At 47.2% G+C, this 20,206-nt stretch overlaps 1 protein-coding gene across 4 annotated transcripts in view; it reads left to right on the top strand.

Annotated features, from left to right (window-relative positions):
• The window catches only part of NUP153 (nucleoporin 153), a 76,517-nt gene that overhangs the window by 7,208 nt on the left and 49,103 nt on the right, over nucleotides 1-20,206 (top strand). The gene's annotated exons all lie outside the window — the stretch shown is intronic.

Below are 20,206 nucleotides of genomic sequence, written 5' to 3'. Positions count from 1 at the left end.
TAATATAGGCAAGTCCTGATTGCCTTCCAGTAATGCATTAAGTGACATGACTACCATCTGTGTTGGAAAATTTAGGCAATAAAGGAGCAATGTCCTGAATCTTCACAGTACACCTCTACCCCAATATAATGTGACCCGATATAACATGAATTCTGATATAACGCGGTAAAGCAGTGCTCCGGGGGGACAGGGCTGCGCACTCCGGCAGATCAAAGCAAGTTTGATATAACGTGGTTTCACCTATAACGCAGTAAGATTTTTTTGGCTCCCGAGGACAGTATTATATCGGGGTAGAGGTGTATATGATACTACTTATGGCTTTCAGTGTGCTTACCTCATGTTAATTAAAATAAATTAAAATAAATTCACTGCTAATGAAATCTTAAAATTACAGATATAAATACACACAAGTAGGGAAATGGGTATTAACATTAGTGACATTAACTTGCCCACATTCAATATATATTTTTAATTTCCACTTTGCAACCTTAACAGTGCCTTAATATATAATATTAAATTGATGTTTCTTGTGTTTTGTTTTTTTGAGAGAGACAAAATGCTTGTGACTGATTGTGTTTGCATTTAAATAGTTCCAATTTGGTTTTGATGTTCACACCTCATTGAAATTAACAGAGCAGAAGAGCTGTTATTACCATCTTTGCTGCTATTTGGCTGCAGACATCTTCCATATAGGTTAAGAACATATTGGGGCACCTTAATCTTTGCCAGAGAAAAAGAAAATTGGGGCTGGTCTACATTAGACAAGGTACACCCACGTATTCAAACCCCTAGTATAGATTCACTTAAGCAGTTTTGAATCTTACAGCTGTTTAGCTTAAGTCAATTTAAGCTAAACTGATATAAACAAGGTTTAAACTGATTCAAGTGTATCTATATTAGGGATTTACTCTGGTGTAACTAGATCAATTTTAAATCTGTTTATAAAAATTGCACTGGTGTAACTAATGAACAGTTCTTTGTTATTAATAGAAGATTAGAATGTACAAAACACTGCAGAATGAATCAGGAATTGTAGACAACCATGATGAAACCTCAGAATCTGCCATTTTTGCAATCACAGGTTTCTCTTGTCCCTGATGTTCCGCCAGTCTTCAGAGGAACTTGTTGTGTGCTTCAGTGGATATGTACAATCTCCCTTAAGTAAACTGTCCAAGTGGCAATTCTTGTGTTTATCAGACTGGTCAGAGAACACATAGCAGGATTAGATAAAATGTAGATTTAAAAACTCTTGAGCCCTGACTAAAGTAACTACAACTTCCACTGTTGCTACCCAGAAGTGAATTTTGGGTCCTAACTCTTCTGTTGTAGACAAGGCCTCTGCATGATGCTTAAAAGTTGATAGGGCTTTGTTGAGCCATGCTAAAAATCTTAGAAGGCCACTGAGCATAATAAAGGTGATTTTTTTAGTTACTTACCTTACTTTAATATTTCTCATTTCATCACCTAAACTTAACAAGGTGCTACTTCTAAATAAAGGCTCTATACATGCAAAGTTTCAAACTTAAGTCTAGTCTACATTAGGATTTTACATGAGTATAGCTGCATCTCTCTGGTGTGAAAGTACACATCCCTGAGAGATGTAGCTATGCCGACCTAATCCCCGGTATAGACAGTGCTAGGTTGATGGAACAATTCTTGTGCTAATGGGTGAATCCTTCCCATTGGTGTAGGTAGTGTCTATAGTGAAGTGCTAAAGAGTTTGTCAAATTCAAAAATTGTATCTTCACTAATAGGGAGGACTCCTGTGAACAAGATGAGATGAATACATAATAGGATTGGCACGTTCAGTGTTTGATTCACAATAGCCCCATCATATATCAGCTCAGTTTGTAATAAGGAAGGGAGATAAAGATAGTACAGCATTGATTCTTGAAGAGTATTTGTCTTATACAAATCATATGGCTAGAGAGTAAACAAAACCAAGCCAACTGCTGACACCACTTGTAAGCAATGAGTAATTTTCCTAGAGTAGACCATGCTACAATGCTGAAGACACTTAGGAAGTTCTGGGCAGTTAGATGACACAGTCAATGTTTAAAAGGTTGGTTAGTTTATATTAATGCTCCCAGCTGGTATTGCTGCAACAGTGGTAATGAAAGAATAAAAATTATAAGTCTTGGGTGGGCATAGTGGTCTTTTACGTTATGTATGCGTAATGGTGCTAGAACCCACTCTTTGCTAATATTGTTGATGTGCATTCTAAACAGAGTGTAGAAAAAAAAACAAATATTTGGGACCTGCCTACAAAATTAACCACATTTAAACATGATTGTGGTTAAGCCATATTATAGCAACTTTTTTTCTTTCTTGCATGGACAGATAACATGTTGAACTAAGTTTTAATCCTGGTTGATATGCGCGCGCGCGCGCGCGCACACACACACACACACTTACTTAATTGTTTTAGAGAGAGAATGTTACTAAAGTCGGGGTAGCCGTGTTAGTTTGTATCCACAAAAACAACGAGGTGGCACCTTAAAGACTAACAGATTTATTTGAGCATAAGCTTACTAACGTGCATTTCCTTTCAACGCAGTCACAAAAAATCCAGGAAATCACCAGTTAGGCTACACTAACACCCGGAGCAGCTTCAGTTCATGTAATTTATTGCTCTAGTCTCACCAGTCCCAAACCTTCAAAAACTCTAACAAAGAAATTCCTGCTGATGCCAACTGTTATCGGCACAGTTGGGGTTCCCTAGTAGACAAGGCTCTAGTGGCTTCGATTGGCTTTACTGCTATGTTAGACAAGGCTCTAGCAGCTTTAATTTTGCTTAAGCTCCCACTGTTGCTAACATGGGTTCAGCTGAATGTGTAATAACATTAATAGGAAATTCTTTTGTAAACAAAGCGATAGATTCTTTACTTCCACAACAGACTTTCGCTTCCCATATATAACTACCCAGAAAGCACACATTCAGTTTCTCCAAATCACAAAGAAATGCAAAGGTTTAATTATGACCTCAGCAAGACATATTAAGATAAGCATACGTTGCTTCACTGTTCAAGTATATAATGAGTTTTTACTACCTTAAAAATTCAAGGTTTTAGTTAAGGTTTGTATATGAAAGTTGTGGGCATGGGGAAAATGACAAGGATTTTTATGGAGGCAATGGCAGCAAGTGATGGATTGGGAGGTTTTGGGTTTGAGGGTAAAGAATTTGTCAAGGTAGCAGAGGTGCTTGGAGTTTGGGGGTAGGGAATGATGGGGGTAGTATATAAGGAGCGCTGGGGTACAACACGAGAAAAAGGCAGGGTTTGGCTAGTGTTTCCTTGTTTTCTCCATCCAACAGATGCTCCTGCTGGAATTCTGTGCCACTGTACAATGCAGAATTTGCACAGAATTAATGTTCTCTGCAGAATTTTATTTTTTCATGCAGAATTTGTGACAGCCGGAGCCCCTGCCATCCACGCCTGATGGTGGGAGCCCCAGTTGCCCCTTCTCCAGTTTATCTGGATTTTTGGTTATCCAATCTGGCCCCAATCCCAATTAGATTGGATAATCAGGGTTCTACTGTACTTTTATACAGCATATTTTTATATAATGAGTTTGTTTAAATGAAATATGTAATTTCACTGAAACAGAAGATAACTATCAACAAAGATGCATCAAGTTCAGTTTTAATACGCCTAGTAAGGAATCTATTTGTCAAAAAACATGTCCTGAATCCTTAATGTTGTCTGTATTGTTACAGGTATTTTGAAATAAATTACCAAATAATTGAAACTGGCATGATTATATTGTGTTATTTGACAAATAAAATATGCAGAATTTTGTAGAATTTTAAAATGTGTACAAAATATTTTTAATTTTTTGGTGCAGAATTCCCCCAGGAGTAAAGAGATGTGCAAAGTCTCAGTGCAGAGTGACTTACTTCCTCAGCAAACTTTGAGATCTGGTGGGTGGAGAAAGCAATAACGTTCTACTGCTTCCCTGTACTTCATTTCCTGTACTTCCCTAACATGGTTGCTCCCTCCTTACGTGCCAGAATCCCACTACATCATACTCTACAAACCTTGCTCCCCTGTATGTTAACACAAGCTCACTGCAATTTTCCCCATCATCTGACAGGCCCGGTGGCTATAGTGGCTCAGAGCAGTCTACATGATAGGATGGTAAAAGTGTCGGTATGTAGTCTACGCCAATGACTTGTCACTTCTTCGAGTGCTGATCCTTTTGGGTATTCACTATGAATGCTCTGTGTGCCTTTGACCAGAAACTCTTCATTAGCAGTGTCTGTTGGTTTGCACCTTGCACCTCCTCATGCTTTCAAATGAGGGCAGAAGGGGCAGCACAGAATGACCACCTCTCCAGAACCTTCTGTGTCCATTCTCCTCTTCTTCATTCTCCTACCTAGAATCTGTAAATATTGTAAACAATATTTTAGCTGAGATAGTTTAGTCTAGTTTTAGTGCTAATTAGTGGAGGATTGAGGGTCCTCCTCCATTACCTTCCCTTTGTCTTGTTTATCTATTATGCCCAAGGTACCATGCTTTAAGCTTTGCCTGGCCTGACCCCGGTCTTCCTGGTGAGGAACCTGCATGACAACTGCCTGTATTGCCTTGGGGAGGTTCACATGCCCTTGAGGTGTGGCATCTCTTGCTCTTTCCCGCCATGTACCAGGTAGTCTTATGAACTCAGGCTCTGAAAACACTTCATGTAGCTCTCCATGAGACCCTGCTTGTATCCTGAACCCTCCTGCTCCTCTTCAACCTGTTTGGAGTCACTGGGCAGTGTTCCACTGCCATCTGGTACCAGTGGTTCAAAGTCATTCACCAAGAACAGGGGCTCCATGAGGCAGAAGCATGAGTGGGACAAGCCCCTCACCTCTTCCTCTAGCACCGCCTGAGACTTTGCACCCTGGAACAGGTGCACTCAGAGCTTGTACTAAAAAGGCAGTGTTGATGGTACTGGGAGCTTCCAGTTCCCCAATGCCACACATTGAAGGATCATTAACAACGCCTGTGCTGCATAAAGTCAGAAGGGATTCTCCCCCACTCCTTCATTTCAGTGGTGCCAGCCACTTACAGATCCTCGTCCTCTAATACAGCACCAATTGTGTAGACAAAGCCAAAGACCTCAATCAACCCAAGGCCCTGTCATCTTCTGGAAGATTTAGCTATATATGCAGACCTGACATCTCTGATTTTCTCTGAACTGATCCTGCTCCAGGAGGTCTCCACCCCATTGACTCTCCATTCATTTGCCAATACTATGAACCAGCTGGAGCAAGAGGTCAGCCTGATCCTCTCCACTTCCTGCTTGTCCTTGCTCCTGATTGGTGGGAACCATCCCACTACGCCACCAGCCCCACCATTGGCACATGAAGAATTCTGTTCATCAAACAAAAATGAGCTTGTACTGACTGTCCCTCCAGCTACCCGACAAAGAGCCATCACCCCAGAATGCTTCCAAATGCACTCGCTTTCCCTCATGTCCTTGCCAACAGCATTTGTTGTCCTGGGACTAATGGTACTTCTTGTGGGGGTCCACATCAGTACCCCTACACCCCATCCTATATCTCTGTTGAGGTCCTTGGGAACCATACTTCCAGGCACCTGAATATGAGGACCCTATATTCTGCATCCAGTAGTGGTTACCACTAAATGAAGAACCATAGTCACCAAGGGAGCAGCTGATGGAGGAGGAGCAGCTGGGTCCACCAGTGAAAATCTTTGTGATCTCCACATGAGGCGCTATCACCAGCATCTCCTTTATCCCCAGATTATTATAAACAGTACCAGGATCACAGGAGAATCACAGATGCTCTCCGAATACCACTAGAGGAGGAGTTCCAGGATCCAGCCCACATGCTCTTGCACATCCTCCAGACTACGTCTCCATTTTAAATGGCAGTCCAGATTGACATGGCCATCATGGAACCTGCCAGAGTTACCTTGCATACTATTGCAACCTGTGCCCCAAAGAGGGCTAAGAGATGTTACTTTGCTCCCCCCAAAGGCATGGAATTTCTCTTTTCCCACCTCTTTTCTCCAATTCCTTGGTGGGCCAAGCAGTTACAAAAAGAAGCCAGCTACCTCAGCCCAAATCCACTTCACTGAATAAAAATACCAAAGGACTTGGCCTCTTTGGAAAAAAGGTGTTTTTGTCAGCTTAGTTTAGCATTCTGAATAGCAAACTACGAACTTCAGTGTCTAAGTATGACTTCTTGAATTATAGCAAGCTCCTTCAGGAAAACAGACCTTGGTTCCAGACCATCCTGGATGAAAGAAAGCTAGTGTCACGTTCTTGTCTCCAGTGTCCTTTGATGCAGTGTCACAATCCATAGTCATGAGATGGGTATCATGACTTTTGGCCTTGGGGTTCTGCAGGGATGTCCAAACCACACTTGAGGGCCTTCCCTTTGAAGGTCACAATCTCATTAGGGATAAAACCAACAAGTTGCTGCATATTCTCTGCTCTCTGGGTACTTATTCTTTGGCACCCTGTAGAAAATATTCCACGTAGGGTGACCAGATGTCCCGATATTTAACCCTTTGTCCCGCGTCCCGATCAATGTACGATTGGGATGCCATTTGTCCTGATATTCAGCTAAGGAGGCGAGCGGGAGAGAGGTGCTGACCCCGTGGGTGCTCCGGGGCTGGAGCACCCATGAGGAAAAATTGCAGGAAAGCTCCCCCCTCCTCGCCTCTTTATCCCCCCCCTTCCCCCAGTGCACTGCGTCCCCCCTCTTCCCTCCCTCCAGCGCTTCCCGCCGCCTAACAGCTGTTTGGCGGCACTTAGCGCTTTCCAGGAGGGAGGGGGGAGGAGCGGGGACACGGTGCGCTCGGAGGAGGAGGCAGAGAAGAGGCAGGGCAGGGGTGGGGACTTGGGGGAAGGGGGTGGAATGGGGGTGGGGCAAGGTTGATGCAGGGGCGGGAAGAGGCGGGGGCTGGGCGAGCACCCACCCAGCAGAGGAGAAGTCAGTGCTGTAGGGGTGAGTGGCGGGCGAGGGAGTGAAGAGGCGAGCGGGCGGGGAGGCGAGCGGTGGTGGGGGACTGAGGAGGGACGCAGCAAGCCAGCAGCAAGCCGGGGGATGAGGAAGGGCGTGGGGGGGTGCGAGAGGGGAGGGGGCAGAGTGGGGGTTGACTGGGAGGGGCTGATGGCAACCCAATGCGTCCCGATATATTTTAGTGTGATGATCTGGTCACCCTAACTCCAGGTCTCCTTTCTGCCTTGACATCAACCACCATCTTCTTCCAACAGAGGATATGTGAACCCCCAAGGAAATGACAGAGGATCCAGCTGCATAGGCACCCTTCATCACAATCCTCAAGTTTACAGTCTCAGCTGCTTCTTGTGTCGTAGCACCTGAGAGTTGACAGCCAGTCTCCACAATGTCTGCTGCTGTCCCCTTCAGAGGCCATGTGGTCCATTTCCTTCTGATGTGGCATACTATTACAATGGACAAATAGGTCCCGGACATGTCAAATGGCTACTCATCAAGTAGGGGTCCGGCATTCCTCTTGTTCTGAAGTATTTTTTCTTGTTAAAGACATGTGGCTTGTCTGTCAGGTCCCAGTGGGTACGTGTGGCAGCTCTTAGCTCTTCCCACCCAGTGGCGGAAGGCTCCTCAGTCTTTACTCATCCTTTTACTGCAAAGTTCCTGAAGGATATCATAAGGACATTCTTTCCAATTGCAAAACCAGTCCCTGCCTAGGATCTGAGCCTCATCCTCTCTGCTCTCATGAGATGATCGTTTGAACTCTGGCTTTCTGTTCCTTCCTGCACGTTCCTCGAATGTCGTTTTCTTGATGCCAGTTACTTCTGCTAAAAGGGTTGGGGAGCTTGAGTTCCTTATAGCGGACCTGCCTTATACAATTTTTCACTAGAATTAGTTTTCTTTGTGACTACATCCAAAGTTCATACCTAAAATACCTTCTGAGTTTCACCTTACCTAGACTGTTCGCCTTCAAAAACCTGAGCATGCAGGGGACTTGACTCTGTTCCTTGGACTTGTGTAGGGCTCTAGCCTCCTACCTGCACAGAATGGCACCTTTTTTGGAAGTCCCCAAGGTTTGTTTCACTGTTGCTGAAAGGGTGAAGGAAAAGGCTGTCTCTTCCCAAATAGTCTCTAAGTGGATTTCCTCCTGCATCATTCTGTGCTATGATCATATGAAAGTCCATCCTCCTCAAGCTGTCAGGGCCCGTTCTATGAGAGTCCAAGTGCTGTCAGTATTCTTATGACAGGGAATCCTGCTCTCAGAGATATGCGGAGCAGCAACTTGGGGCTCTGTATTCACCTTCACCAGGCACTATGCTCTGGTCCAAACTTTGGCTGTGAAATGCTTCCTTTAGCACAGCAATCCTGCACTCTGTGATGTAACAAACTTCCTTGTGCCCTCCTCCTTAATGAGCACTGCTTGGAGTCACCCAAAGTGAATACCCATAGGGACTAGCACTTGAAGAAGACAGGAAGGTTACTTAACTTATAGTAACTAGAGTTCTTTGAGATGTGTGGTCCCTATGAATATTCAAGACTGCCTTCCTTTGCTCAGGTCCTTCTGGGATCCATGTTAGAATCACAGCTGGAGAGGCAGTTGGTCTGTACTGCCCTTTATGCCCTCTGTTGAAAGCACAAGGAGGCACAAGTGCAGACTAATGGACACTTCTGTTGAAGAGTTTCTGGTCCCTGGTGTACAGGGTGCATTCACACCCACAGTGACTACCCATAGGGACTACACATCTTGTACTCCAGTTACTATAAGATAAGTAACTTTCTTTCTCCATTCCAAGGGTTAGATGATACATTGGTAAAAATGCATAAGTCTTGTCTACACTACAGTTTACATCATTGTTAACTGCATGTGTTAGAGTGGTTCCACTGATAAATTGTGGGGCCTACTTTTTTTAGTCTAAACAAGGCGTTTCTGTCCATATATATTAAACAAAGCAAACACCCCCCCATACACACACACACACGCACGCACATATTTGGGTTATGCAATCACATTTAAACAATTTTGGAGAAGGTTACCATAGGATAGTCTATGACTTCATCATATATGAGTGTGCATCATGTGTGGATGAGTCCTTTATAGATTTAAAAAAACAAAAACACAACGGACTTGTTCTTACTAGTGTCTCACATTTTTATTTTCATGCTTAATTTATTTGAAATATTATTCTGCACAGTAACATAGCCCCACTTTCACGGTTCTTAATTAAGTATGACTGCGCTAATTGTTCAGAAATCTAATTGAGGACTTTAAATTCTGATTGTCATTCATTTGCTAAGTATTTTGGTCAAAGGTGTTAAGTTATGATTCTGTTTTATCTTGGGGGTGCTTAGCAATGCAAATTGTCACAAACGGATCACTTCAGTGGTCCATTCTCTGCACTGTCTGCCCATTGAATAGAGAAGTTATCTGTCCTAAATTTCAAAGCTCTTCAGGGGAGTGGTGCTCTCTCCCCTCTCTCCGAGAGATTGCCTTTTCTATGATGATAGCTACATTCCACTGGAAGAATAAAATTGTTGACCAATAGGTGGAAGTTTGTAAATATGGAGACAGAACTTTTACAGCTCTTCCACTGAACTCACAAGCAAACATTTAAAAAGTTAATTGAGCTATTTTTTTACAGACTGGTAAGGAAGAGGGGGAGGGGGTTGTTACTCCTATTTTTAAATACTATGTAAGTATTCAGATAATATGGTGAAGGACCCATATAAGCACATAATCAATATGAGATGGATTGGAAAAGGTATTTCTGGATGATTTTCTATTCAGTATGTGTCAAAGTATTTGTCAGGAGTGTTGTACTCTACTTTGCCATCCTGCTGTCATGCCTGTCTTTAAATAAAAGTTCTAATTTTAGACTGAAATAATTTCTCTTTATATGAAGACTCAGTACCATCGGTTTTGAGCTGGCTTTCCATTATTACAGTTCTAAATTTTGTTTTTGTTCAATTGTAGATGTATTTTACACTATGTAAATCTAGTAGTCTTGCTGCAAACAAAAACAGTTAGCTAAATCCCCAGTCTCTGTTCTTAAGGTTGCTAGGGATTCCTCTGTTTTTCCTTGCATTTTAGTGAAGTGCTCATAATAGTGGTTAAGGTGCATATTAGTATTTTAAATTTATATTTTTCTTTTTTTCTTTCCAGTGTTGTAATTGATGGCTATCTCAAGGTTTTATACCTAGCATGTGCTCTGATAGTAATATGTTGTACCTGTCATTGATCAGTACTAAGGCTTGCATGCAGACTGTAGTCTCAGTTTTTCCACTCTTATGTGGTTTTATGAAATGTTAACACTATATACTATAGGATATAAAGATAGAATATATTTACCTAGACAAAGACACTCAGTCTTGGGGGGGTGCTGGGCAGGAACAGGCTTTAACCAACTGGTACTTTGAATACCTTAGAACCAATGGCTGGCTATGACTTCTCTTGCAGAGTATACACTGTGGATTGGTGGTAATGATAGGCTGGGTGTTTGCTTTGCAGATTTGCAAGCAGTACTAAAATGTAGAACATTGAAATATCTTCTCTGAGATGTTTGGATCTAGTAAACTAGCTAGATATTTTTTAAAGTGTTTCCAGGTCTCAATTTAAATAATGAAAGAGAAACAAGCTGGTATCAAGAGACACAATCCTTCATTCGGGATTTTAGAACCAAAATTTTGGAAGTATTCCAATTGCCCTAAATGAAGCAAACATTCCAAAGGATTATGTAATTGGTGGCATGCCAGTAACATGCTGTTCGGAGCAAAATACCGATATTAAATCAGAAATTTACTGATGCTTCATTTAAAAATAAAAAAAATAAAACCAATAATACTGTTCTGTCATATTTTACTCCTGGGGGAATTCTTCACCCAAAATTAAAAATTCTGTGCACAATATTTTAAAATTCTGCATATTTTATTCGTCAAAATAACACAATACACCTCTACCCCGATATAATGCGGTCCTCGGGAGCCAAAAAATCTCACCGTGTTATAGGTGAGGCCACGTTATATCAGGGTAAGGAGAGGAACCGCTCCCCGCCCCAGCTCACCTCCGCCTCCTCCCTGATTGCGCCGCCGCCGCTCCGCTTCTCCCTCCCTCCCTTCCAGGCTTGCCGCGCCAATCTGCTGTTTGGCCCAGCAAGCCTGGAAAGGGGGGGGGGGGGGGGGAGAGAAGCGGAGTGGCGGCGGCGCGATTAGGGAAGGAGGCGGAGATGAGCTAGAGTGGGGAGCGGTTCCTCTGCGCCCCCCATTACTTGCTGCGGCCCTCCCCGGTGGCCCCCCCGCCCCAGCTTACCTCCATTCTGCCTCCGCCCATGAGCGCGCTGCAGCTCCGCTTCTCCCCCCTCCCTCCCAGGCTTGCTGCGCCAATCAGCTGTTTGGTGCGGCAAGCCTGAGAGGGAGGAGAAGCGGAGCTGAGTGGTGTGCTTGTGGGAGGAGGCGGCGGAGCAGTGGTGAGCTGGGGCAGGGAGTGGTTCCTCTGCGCCTCCTCCCTTAATTGCTGCGGCCCCCCCCCCCCCAGCCCCAGCTCACCTCCACTCCGTCTCTGCCCAGGAGCGTGCCGCAGCTCCGCTTCTTCTCCCTCCCAGGCTTGCCGTGCCAAACAGCTGATTGGCGCAGCAAGCCTGGGAGGGAGGAGAAGCGGAGCTGCGGCGCACTCGTGGGAGGAGGTGGAGCGGAGGTGAGCTGGGGCGGGGGGGGGGCCTGGGGAGGGCCGCAGCAAGTAACGGGCAGGTGCAGAGGAACTGCTTTTGGTAATATGAATTCGGATATAACGTGGTAAAGCAGCCCCGTCCCCGGAGCACTGCTTTACCGCGTTATATCCAAATTTGCGTTATATCGGACTGCATTATATCTGGGTAGAGGTGTATAATCATGCCAGTTTCAATTATTTTGGTAATTTATTTTAAAATATGTGTCTGCAAGTATGTCTGTAACAACACAGACAACAAAAAAGATTCAGGAAATGTTTTTTGACAAATAAATTCCTTACTAGGCATGTTAATACAGAACTTCGAGTAATAATTCATTAAAACTACAATACCGAAACATATTTCCCACACCCCTCAAAAGCAGCCCAAAGGCTTGTGGAAGTCAGGGTAATGGAGATCCGATGGTCAGGGAAGTAATTGCTCGAGAGGAGCCTGGGAGTGAACCTGGCAGGTTGTTGGGTGTAGCTGTGAGAAGTATGGAACAGTTTTTTGGGGGGGAGGGAGGGAAGGATTGTTAGAGAGTTGGGGAGCATCCTTCATGCAGAACCTGGCTGACCCCTAGCCTCTCCCATTCAGCCAGACACATCTGCCCCTGTCCCCATGTGTCCCAGCATCCAATTCAGCCAGGCATACTGGCACATGTCCCCATGTGTCCCTGCACCCCTCTCCCCATTCAGCCAGGCATAGTTGCCCCTGTACCCATGTATCCCTGCACCCCCACTCAGTCATCCCCACTTCCTCTATCCCTGTGTGGTCCTGCACCGCCACCCCATTCAACCCCTGGCTTAATGTTGTCACCCCACTAGCTGCTCTGCCCCCACCCCAATCTGTCCCCCACTAGCCCTTCTAAACCCCCATCTGTGTGAACCCCACCCCCAGCAGCCCCTTGTGTGCTGCTTTATCTCCCCCCCTTCCATCCAGTGCATCCTTAAAGGCCCTGTGCGCAGGGCTCTGTGAAGAAGGTAGCCTCTGCCCCCTCCTGCTCCACAGCTGGCTGCTCCAGTCCATGAGGCAGCTGCCTCTCTTCTAATGGCACATCAGCCCCTGTGAGCGAAAGGTGTAATTGCAACTTCCCTTCACCTCACCATCAGAATCAGTTATTCTGTGGGGGAGAGGGGAATCTGTGGGAGACATTAATTCTGTGCTTGCACTGTGGTGCAGAGTTCCCTCTCAGGAGTAATACTTCAAGATCACTTTGTTATTTACGCATAGCAGTATGCAGTTTCATTTTGAGATTCATGCGTTCTAAGAAATTAGAGTAAACTGACAGGAAAAAGGAAAATCTTGAGAACTTGGCTGGACGTGAACATTTACAGCTTGATAAAGATGCTTATTGGTGGCTAATTTCCACTTGTTATTTACGTTAGTCAATTTGACTATTGAAGGTATGATCTGAACTTCATGCATAGTCTTTTAGCTTCTTGGTTCATTAAGGCAAATTGCAGTTTTGCAGCTGATGTTCTTTAATGCTATTGGCTTGAAATCTAATTAGTTTTTTTAAAGAAAATAATTTCATGTAATTTCATGTAACACACCTGCTCTGGGTTCCCTTACCACTTGTTGTGGTTTTACAAACACGCTTTCTTCTTTTAAATTTTTTTTCTTTCCTATTGCTGTGTGAAAGGCCAATGTAAATAGGTGAAACTGTCAGATGCATAAAGTAGTTTCATGGTATGTCTCCGTTTACAGACACTGCACACCCAGCTAGCACGGGTATAAATAGCAATGTAAATGGTGAGGCACAGCTTAGATGAGTAGATTGACCTACGTGCCTAACCCTAGGGCAGGGGTTCTCAACCTTTTTTTTTTTTTTTTTTTTTTTCTGAGGCCCCCCCAACATGCCATGAAAACTTCACGGCCCAGCTGTGCCACAGCAATGGTTTTTCTGCATATAAAAGCCAGGACCAGTGCTGGGGGTAGCAAGCAGGGCAGTTGCCTGGGGCCCCACACCACAGGGGGCCCCGCAAAGCTAAGTTGCTTAGTCTTCAGCTTCAGCCCCATGTGGCAGGGCTCATTGTCCTGGGCTGCAGTCCTGCATGATGAGGCTTTGGCTTGCTGCCCTGGATCCTAGCAAGTCTAACTCCAGTCAGATTTCGCAGACCCCCTGAAATCTGCTCATGGCCCCCCAGGGGGCCCCGGACCGCTGGTTGAGAACTAGTGCCCTAGGGTATATACCAGGGGTCGGCAACCTTTCAGAAGTGGTGTGCCGAGTCTTCATTTATTCACTTTAAGGTTTCGCGTGCCGGTAATACATTTTAACGTTTTTTTAGAAGGGGTCTCTCTCTAAGTGTATATTATATAACTAAACTATTGTTGTATGTAAAGTAAACAAGGTTTTCAAAATGTTTAAGAAGCTTCATTTAAAATTAAATTAAAATGCTGATCTTACGCCGCCAGCCTGCTCAGCCCACTGGGTGGGGGGTACAGGGCAGAGGGCTGGGTGTTGGGGGGGGACTCGAGGTCAGGGCAAAGGGCTGGGGTGTGTGTGGAGGTGCAGGGCACAAGGCTGGTTGTGTGTGTGGGGGGTTCAGGGCAGAGGGTTGGGTGTTGGGGGGGACTCGAGGTCAGGGCAGAGAGCTGGGGTGTGTGTGGAGATGCAGGGCAGAAGGCTGGGTGTTGGGGGCAACTTGAGGTCAGGGCAGAGGGCTGGGGTGTGTGTGGGGGGGTCCAGGGCAGAGGGATGGGGCTGTGGGGGTGCAGGGCAGAGGGATGGGTGTGTGTGGGGGTGGGGAAGTGCAGAGCAGAAGGCTGGGGTGCTCCGCTTGTGGGGGTGCTCCCAGCCCCCTGCCCTGAGCGGCTCATGGCAGGGAGCTGGGAGGGATATGACCTGTTCCACCCCCTTCCCCCAGGCCCGTCCCTACCTCTCTGTGCCTGCTCTACAGAGCAGCGAGCACGCTGCGCTCGGCTCTGCTCCTCTGGGAGGAGGAGGGGCCGGAATGTACCACGTTGTGCGAAGAAGCGGGGGAGGAGGGAAGCGTGGCTGCCGCAGGACCAAGCTTCTGCCTCCTGCCCCCGCAGGGGAGAGGCGGGGGTGAGGGGGGGGCTGAGTGGGGCGGGGGGCCGGGACCCCCTCCCCACTGCTCCCCCCTGCGGAGGCAGGAGGCAGAAGCTTGATCCTGTGGCAGCCAAGCTTCCCCCTCCCCCGTTTCTTCCCACAGCGTGGTGCATTCCGGCCCCTCCTCCTCCTCCTCTCAGTGAGCAGCAGCGTGCCACTCAGAATCGGCTTGCGTGCCATGTTTGGCACTCGTGCCGTAGGTTGCCAACCCCTGGTATATACCCTACATGGCTCTCTATTTGCCCAAGCCGTGCTTCCTGGATCTACACTGCTACTTTTAGCAGTGTAGCGTCCCAGTGCTTCCATGCTGCCGGAGCCTTTCCCCACCACAACAAAAGACTCCGGCAGTGAGGGAAGGTTCCGGAAGGGGGAAAGCAGTGGGGAAATGTTCCAACAGCTCTCCCCTGCCAGAGGCCTTCCCCATTACTTCCTGCCACCACAGGCTTTCACTGTAGTGACCGTGGATGCAGCCTGCCTTTTACTGTAGTCACATGTACCCTACACACCACCTCAAGGGTAGAAAAGGTCTCAGATGAAGAAAGTAAACTAAAGGATCAGAAGGGTTATTTTAAAATAAAGTTGGGGAATGAAGTTTCTTCCAGGTACTTTTCAACATCAACTTAGTTCAAGAGCACAGTGTCTTCAGCCCTCAAAAATTAATAACCAATTGATGACTCTTTCAATAACACTAATATAACAATGATAAATCAGCATTGATTACTCATATTAACAGTTCATCAGAGGATACAGATATCTGTTCAAAGCATAGTATTTTATAGATCTTGATACAACAAGTCAATGTTTAAAATGCCATGAGCAAAAAATTTTGAGGCTCATGGTTGTTGGAAGTAACTTGATGTCACTGTAGATGTTGACTAAAGGTTTCTTTGCATATATAGTTGTTCCTGATTAACTCCACATAGGCACACATTTATTCTAGAAAAAGAATAGCCACATATGGAATTAATCAGGAGCAACTCCATGTTTAAACAAGCACTAAGAGAAGGGGTAGGAAGAAGGTCTTCTTACACTGGAGGAAAAACGTAGCTAAGGCCTTGTCTACACTACGAGAGTAGTTCGAATTTACTTGCATCGAATTTTTGGAATCGATATTGCAAAGTCGAACGTCTGTGTCCACACTAAGGACAGTAATTCGACTTTGTGAGTCCACACTAACGGTGAAAGCGTCGACATTCGAAGCAGTGCACTGTGGTCAGCTATCCCACAGTTCCCGCAGTCCCCTCTGCCCATTGGAATTCTGGGTGTAGCCGGCAATGCCTTCTGGGTAACAAAATGTGTCGAGGGTGCTTTTGGGTAACTGTCGTCATCCGTGCATCACTCCCGCCCTCCCTCCCTGAAAGCGCCGGCGGGAAATCAGTTCGCGCACTTTTCCAGTCATTGACAGCGCGGATGCCACAGCACTGCGAGCATGGAGCACGCTGCGACCATCGCTGCAGTTGTGGCCGCTCTCAACGCCTCGCAGCTTATCATACAGGTTTCCCTGAGGCAGATGCAGAAAAGTCAGGCAAGGAGGCTATGGCACCGCGGTGATGTCCTGAAGTCTGAGAGTAGCACAGACCTCTCAGAAAGCAGGGGACCCAGCGCCGAGGACATCACGATGGCAATGGGTCATGTTGATGCCGTGGAACGGCGATTCTGGGCACGGGAAACAAGCACTGAGTGGTGGGACCGCATAGTGCTGCAGGTCTGGGATGAATCCCAGTGGCTGCGAAACTTTCGCATGCGGAAGGGAACTTTCCTGGAACTTTGTGAGTTGCTGTCCCCTGCCCTGAAGCGCAATGACACCCGGTTGCGAGCTGCACTGAGTGTACAGAAGCGAGTGGCCATAGCCCTCTGGAAGCTTGCAACGCCAGACAGCTACCGGTCAGTCGCGAACCAGTTTGGGGTGGGCAAATCTACCGTGGGGGTTGTTGTGATGCAAGTAGCCAAGGCAATCGTTGATGTACTGCTGGCAAAGGTAGTGACCCTGGGAAACGTGGAGGCGATCATAGATGGCTTCGCAGCGATGGGATTCCCAAACTGCGGTGGGGCCATAGATGGAACTCACATCCCTATCCTGGCACCGGACCACCAGGCCACCCAGTACATTAACCGAAAGGGCTATTTTTCCATGGTGCTGCAAGCACTGGTGGACCACGGGACGTTTTACCAACATCTACGTGGGATGGCCGGGCAAGGTTCATGACGCTCGTGTTTTCAGGAACTCTGGTCTGTTTAGACGGCTGCAACAAGGTATTTACTTCCCGGACCACAAAATAACTGTTGGGGATGTGGAGATGCCTATAGTCATCCTCGGAGACCCAGCCTACCCGCTAATGCCCTGGCTCATGAAGCCCTATACTGGCGCCCTGGACACTGAAAAAGAACTCTTCAACTACCGGCTGAGCAAGTGCAGAATGGTGGTGGAGTGTGCTTTTGGCCGTCTCAAGGGGAGATGGAGAAGCTTACTGACTCGCTGTGATCTCAGCGAAACCAATATCCCCATTGTTATAGCAGCTTGCTGTGTGCTCCACAATCTCTGTGAGAGCAAGGGGGAGACCTTTATGGCGGGGTGGGAGGTTGAGGAAAATAGCCTGGCTGCTGATTATGCACAGCCAGACAGCCGGGCGATTAGAAGAGACCAGCGGGAAGCGCTGTGCATCCGGGAGGCTTTGAAAGCAAAGTTCCTGAGTGAGCAGGGTAACCTGTGACTTTTAAGTTTGTGTACAGAGAAGCTGAACCTGCCCCCGTTTCTTTACCCAGTTAATGTTGACTATCCTACCCAGTTACATACCCCCTTCACCCCCTTCCAACACACGTTTCGAAATAAAAATAGTTCTACTTTGTTAATGCACACCGTTTTCTTTAATACTGTTTTCGCGGGGATTTTTTAAAACTGGGACGCAGACTGTGGGGCGGAGCGGGTGTAGTGTAGTGACGCGAATGAAGCTTCTAAACTCAAGGATTGACGGGCTCCGCTGCGGTGGGATGGTTGTTTCAACGGAGCCTGTCACCCCTCCTGATCGGGACTGTGTGTATGGGGGGGCTATGTGACTTTGTGGCAGGGGGAGGACGGTTACAGATCCCCTGCTGCGTGGCTCTGTGATCCTGCATAAGGACCGCCGCTTAAGATCTGTAACTGCCCTCCCCCGCCACAAAGTCACAGAGCAACCCACCCCCCACCACATAACATGAAAACAACCTCCCAGACTAACCAGGGTAACTAGTCACTGCATCACTGCACTGTGTATGTGCCCTGCTGCTGTGCCTGCCCCCGCCTATGTACCCTGCCAAAGGCGACTGTCCTGTCCAATTACCAACCCCCTTTCCCCTCCTCCTCCAAAAGAACATCATTGAAACAGTACTTAACATGAACGTATTTTTTATTATCAACTACACATGGAACTGGGAGGTGAAACTTGGACGGGGGCTTGTGTCAGACGGGAAGGAAAGAACTTTTCAAGTTTTGGGGAATGAGAGCCTTCTGCTACTAGAGCTCTCTGCAGGGGTGGAGTGAGAGTTAGCAGGGACTCTGCCGCCTCTCCTTCTTTGCACTTTGGGTGAGGTGGGTTTGGGACTTGGTGGCGGGGGAGGGCAGTTAGAGATGGACTGCAGCGGGGCTCTGTCCTCCTGCCTCCGTTCCTGCAGAACATCCACAAGGCGCCGGAGCGTGTCTGTTTGCTCCCTCAGTAGTCCAAGCAGCGTTTGAGTCGCCTGCTGGTCTTCCTGCCGCCACCTCTCCTCCCGATCCATGTTTGCTTGCTGCATTTGGGTCAATTTCTCCCGCCACTGGGTCTGCTGTGCTGCCTAGGCTTGGGAACAGGCCATAAGTTCAGAGAACATGTCCTCCCGTGTCCTCTTCTTCATATGCCTAATCTTCGCTAGCCTCTGGGAGTGTGATGCCAGGCTAGGTTGTGAGACAGTCGCAGATGTGGCTGTGGGAATGGGAAAAAGGGAGTGAATTCCTCAGAAAGATAAATGTAGTTGTGAACAAAGAACATAGTCTTTCTCTGTGAACAAGACCATGCACAGCACCTATCACATGCGCACTCAGCACAAGGTCGAATTCTCGGCCTTCGCATTCAGTGCCTGGGGTCTTCCACAGCACATTTGAGAAGCGGGGCAGCACAACGGAATTTCTGTTGCAGGCAGACATGGTAAGCCGTAGACTTGTGGCAGTTTAAAACTTTTATATTACCACTGGCCTCATTTCACATTTAAAGCAATGTCAGTCCCTGCTGCCAGCAATCCGGCAAGCGGGAACTCTGCCCCTGTCCCACCCCCTCGCGGCTGTCCCCAGGAACGATCCCTTTCAGCAGCCCCTCTCCCGCCTCCACCGCGTGGCTGCAAACCAGCGGTTACAGTTCTGTAAAGGAACGGTCAAGCAGTCCCAACACTAACATTCCCCTACCTAATTCAAAGCAGGTCACCATGGGCGACATCACCCTGATGAGGATCTCTGAGAGCGAGAGAGAGAGAATGCTCTGGGAAAGCCTCCAAAGACCAAGGCCGTATGCCGCCCTGCTGTGCAGAGCAATGATTCCCGAGTACTTGATAGTCTCGTGGCGCGGCAACGTGTCGTACTTCGGAGGACCCAATAAGGCCGCTCTCCCCAGGAACCTCATGCAACGGCTTTCCAATTACCTCCAGGAGAGCTTCATCGAGATGTCCCGGGAGGATTACTGCTCTATCCCTGCACATATAGACCGCATTTTACTCTAGCTGCAGTAGCAGGAACTAAACAGTAGAGCGGCTTGGGCAGGACAATCACGGAAAACCGGACATTGCTAGATTTTTTTTCAAAACTTGCACTGCCCATGACTGAACCGTTAAGTGCCTAGGGCAAAGTAATCATGAACAACCCATTCTTTTAATTGTTAATATTCCTGTTCTGTTAAAAATAAATGTTTAGATGTTTACAACACTTACTGGATGATCCTTCCCCAGATTCTGTGTCCGGGGTAATGGCTGGGGACGCTTGGTAGGGGATCTCTGTAAGGGTGATGAAGAGATCCTGGCTGTCGGGGAAATCAGCGTTGTGAGCGCTGCCGACTGCCTCGCCCTCCTCATCTCCTTCCTCATCTTCCCCGTCCCCTAACATGTCCGAGGAACCGGCCGTGGACACTATCCCATCCTCAGAGTCCACGGTCAGTGGTGGGGTAGTGGTGGTGTCCGCACCGAGGATGGAATGCAGTGCCTCGTAGAAATGGGATGTCTGGGGATGGGATCCGGAGCGTCCGTTTGCCTCTTTGGTCTTCTGGTAGCCTTGTCTCAGCTCCTTGATTTTCACGCGGCACTGTGTTGCATCCCGGCTGTATCCTCTCTCTGACACGTCTTTAGAGATCTTCTCGTAGATCTTTGCATTCCGTCTTTTGGAGCGCAGCTCGGAAAGCACGGACTCATCGCCCCACACAGCGATGAGATCCAAGACTTCCCGATCAGTCCATGCTGGGGCCCTCTTTCTATTCA

The sequence above is a fragment of the Malaclemys terrapin genome, chromosome 2 (assembly GCF_027887155.1).
Source record: "Malaclemys terrapin pileata isolate rMalTer1 chromosome 2, rMalTer1.hap1, whole genome shotgun sequence".
In the NCBI taxonomy this organism is placed as follows: Eukaryota; Metazoa; Chordata; order Testudines; family Emydidae; genus Malaclemys; species Malaclemys terrapin.
The sequence above is the reverse complement of the archived record's forward strand: the minus strand, read 5'-3'. Positions and strand labels throughout refer to the sequence as shown.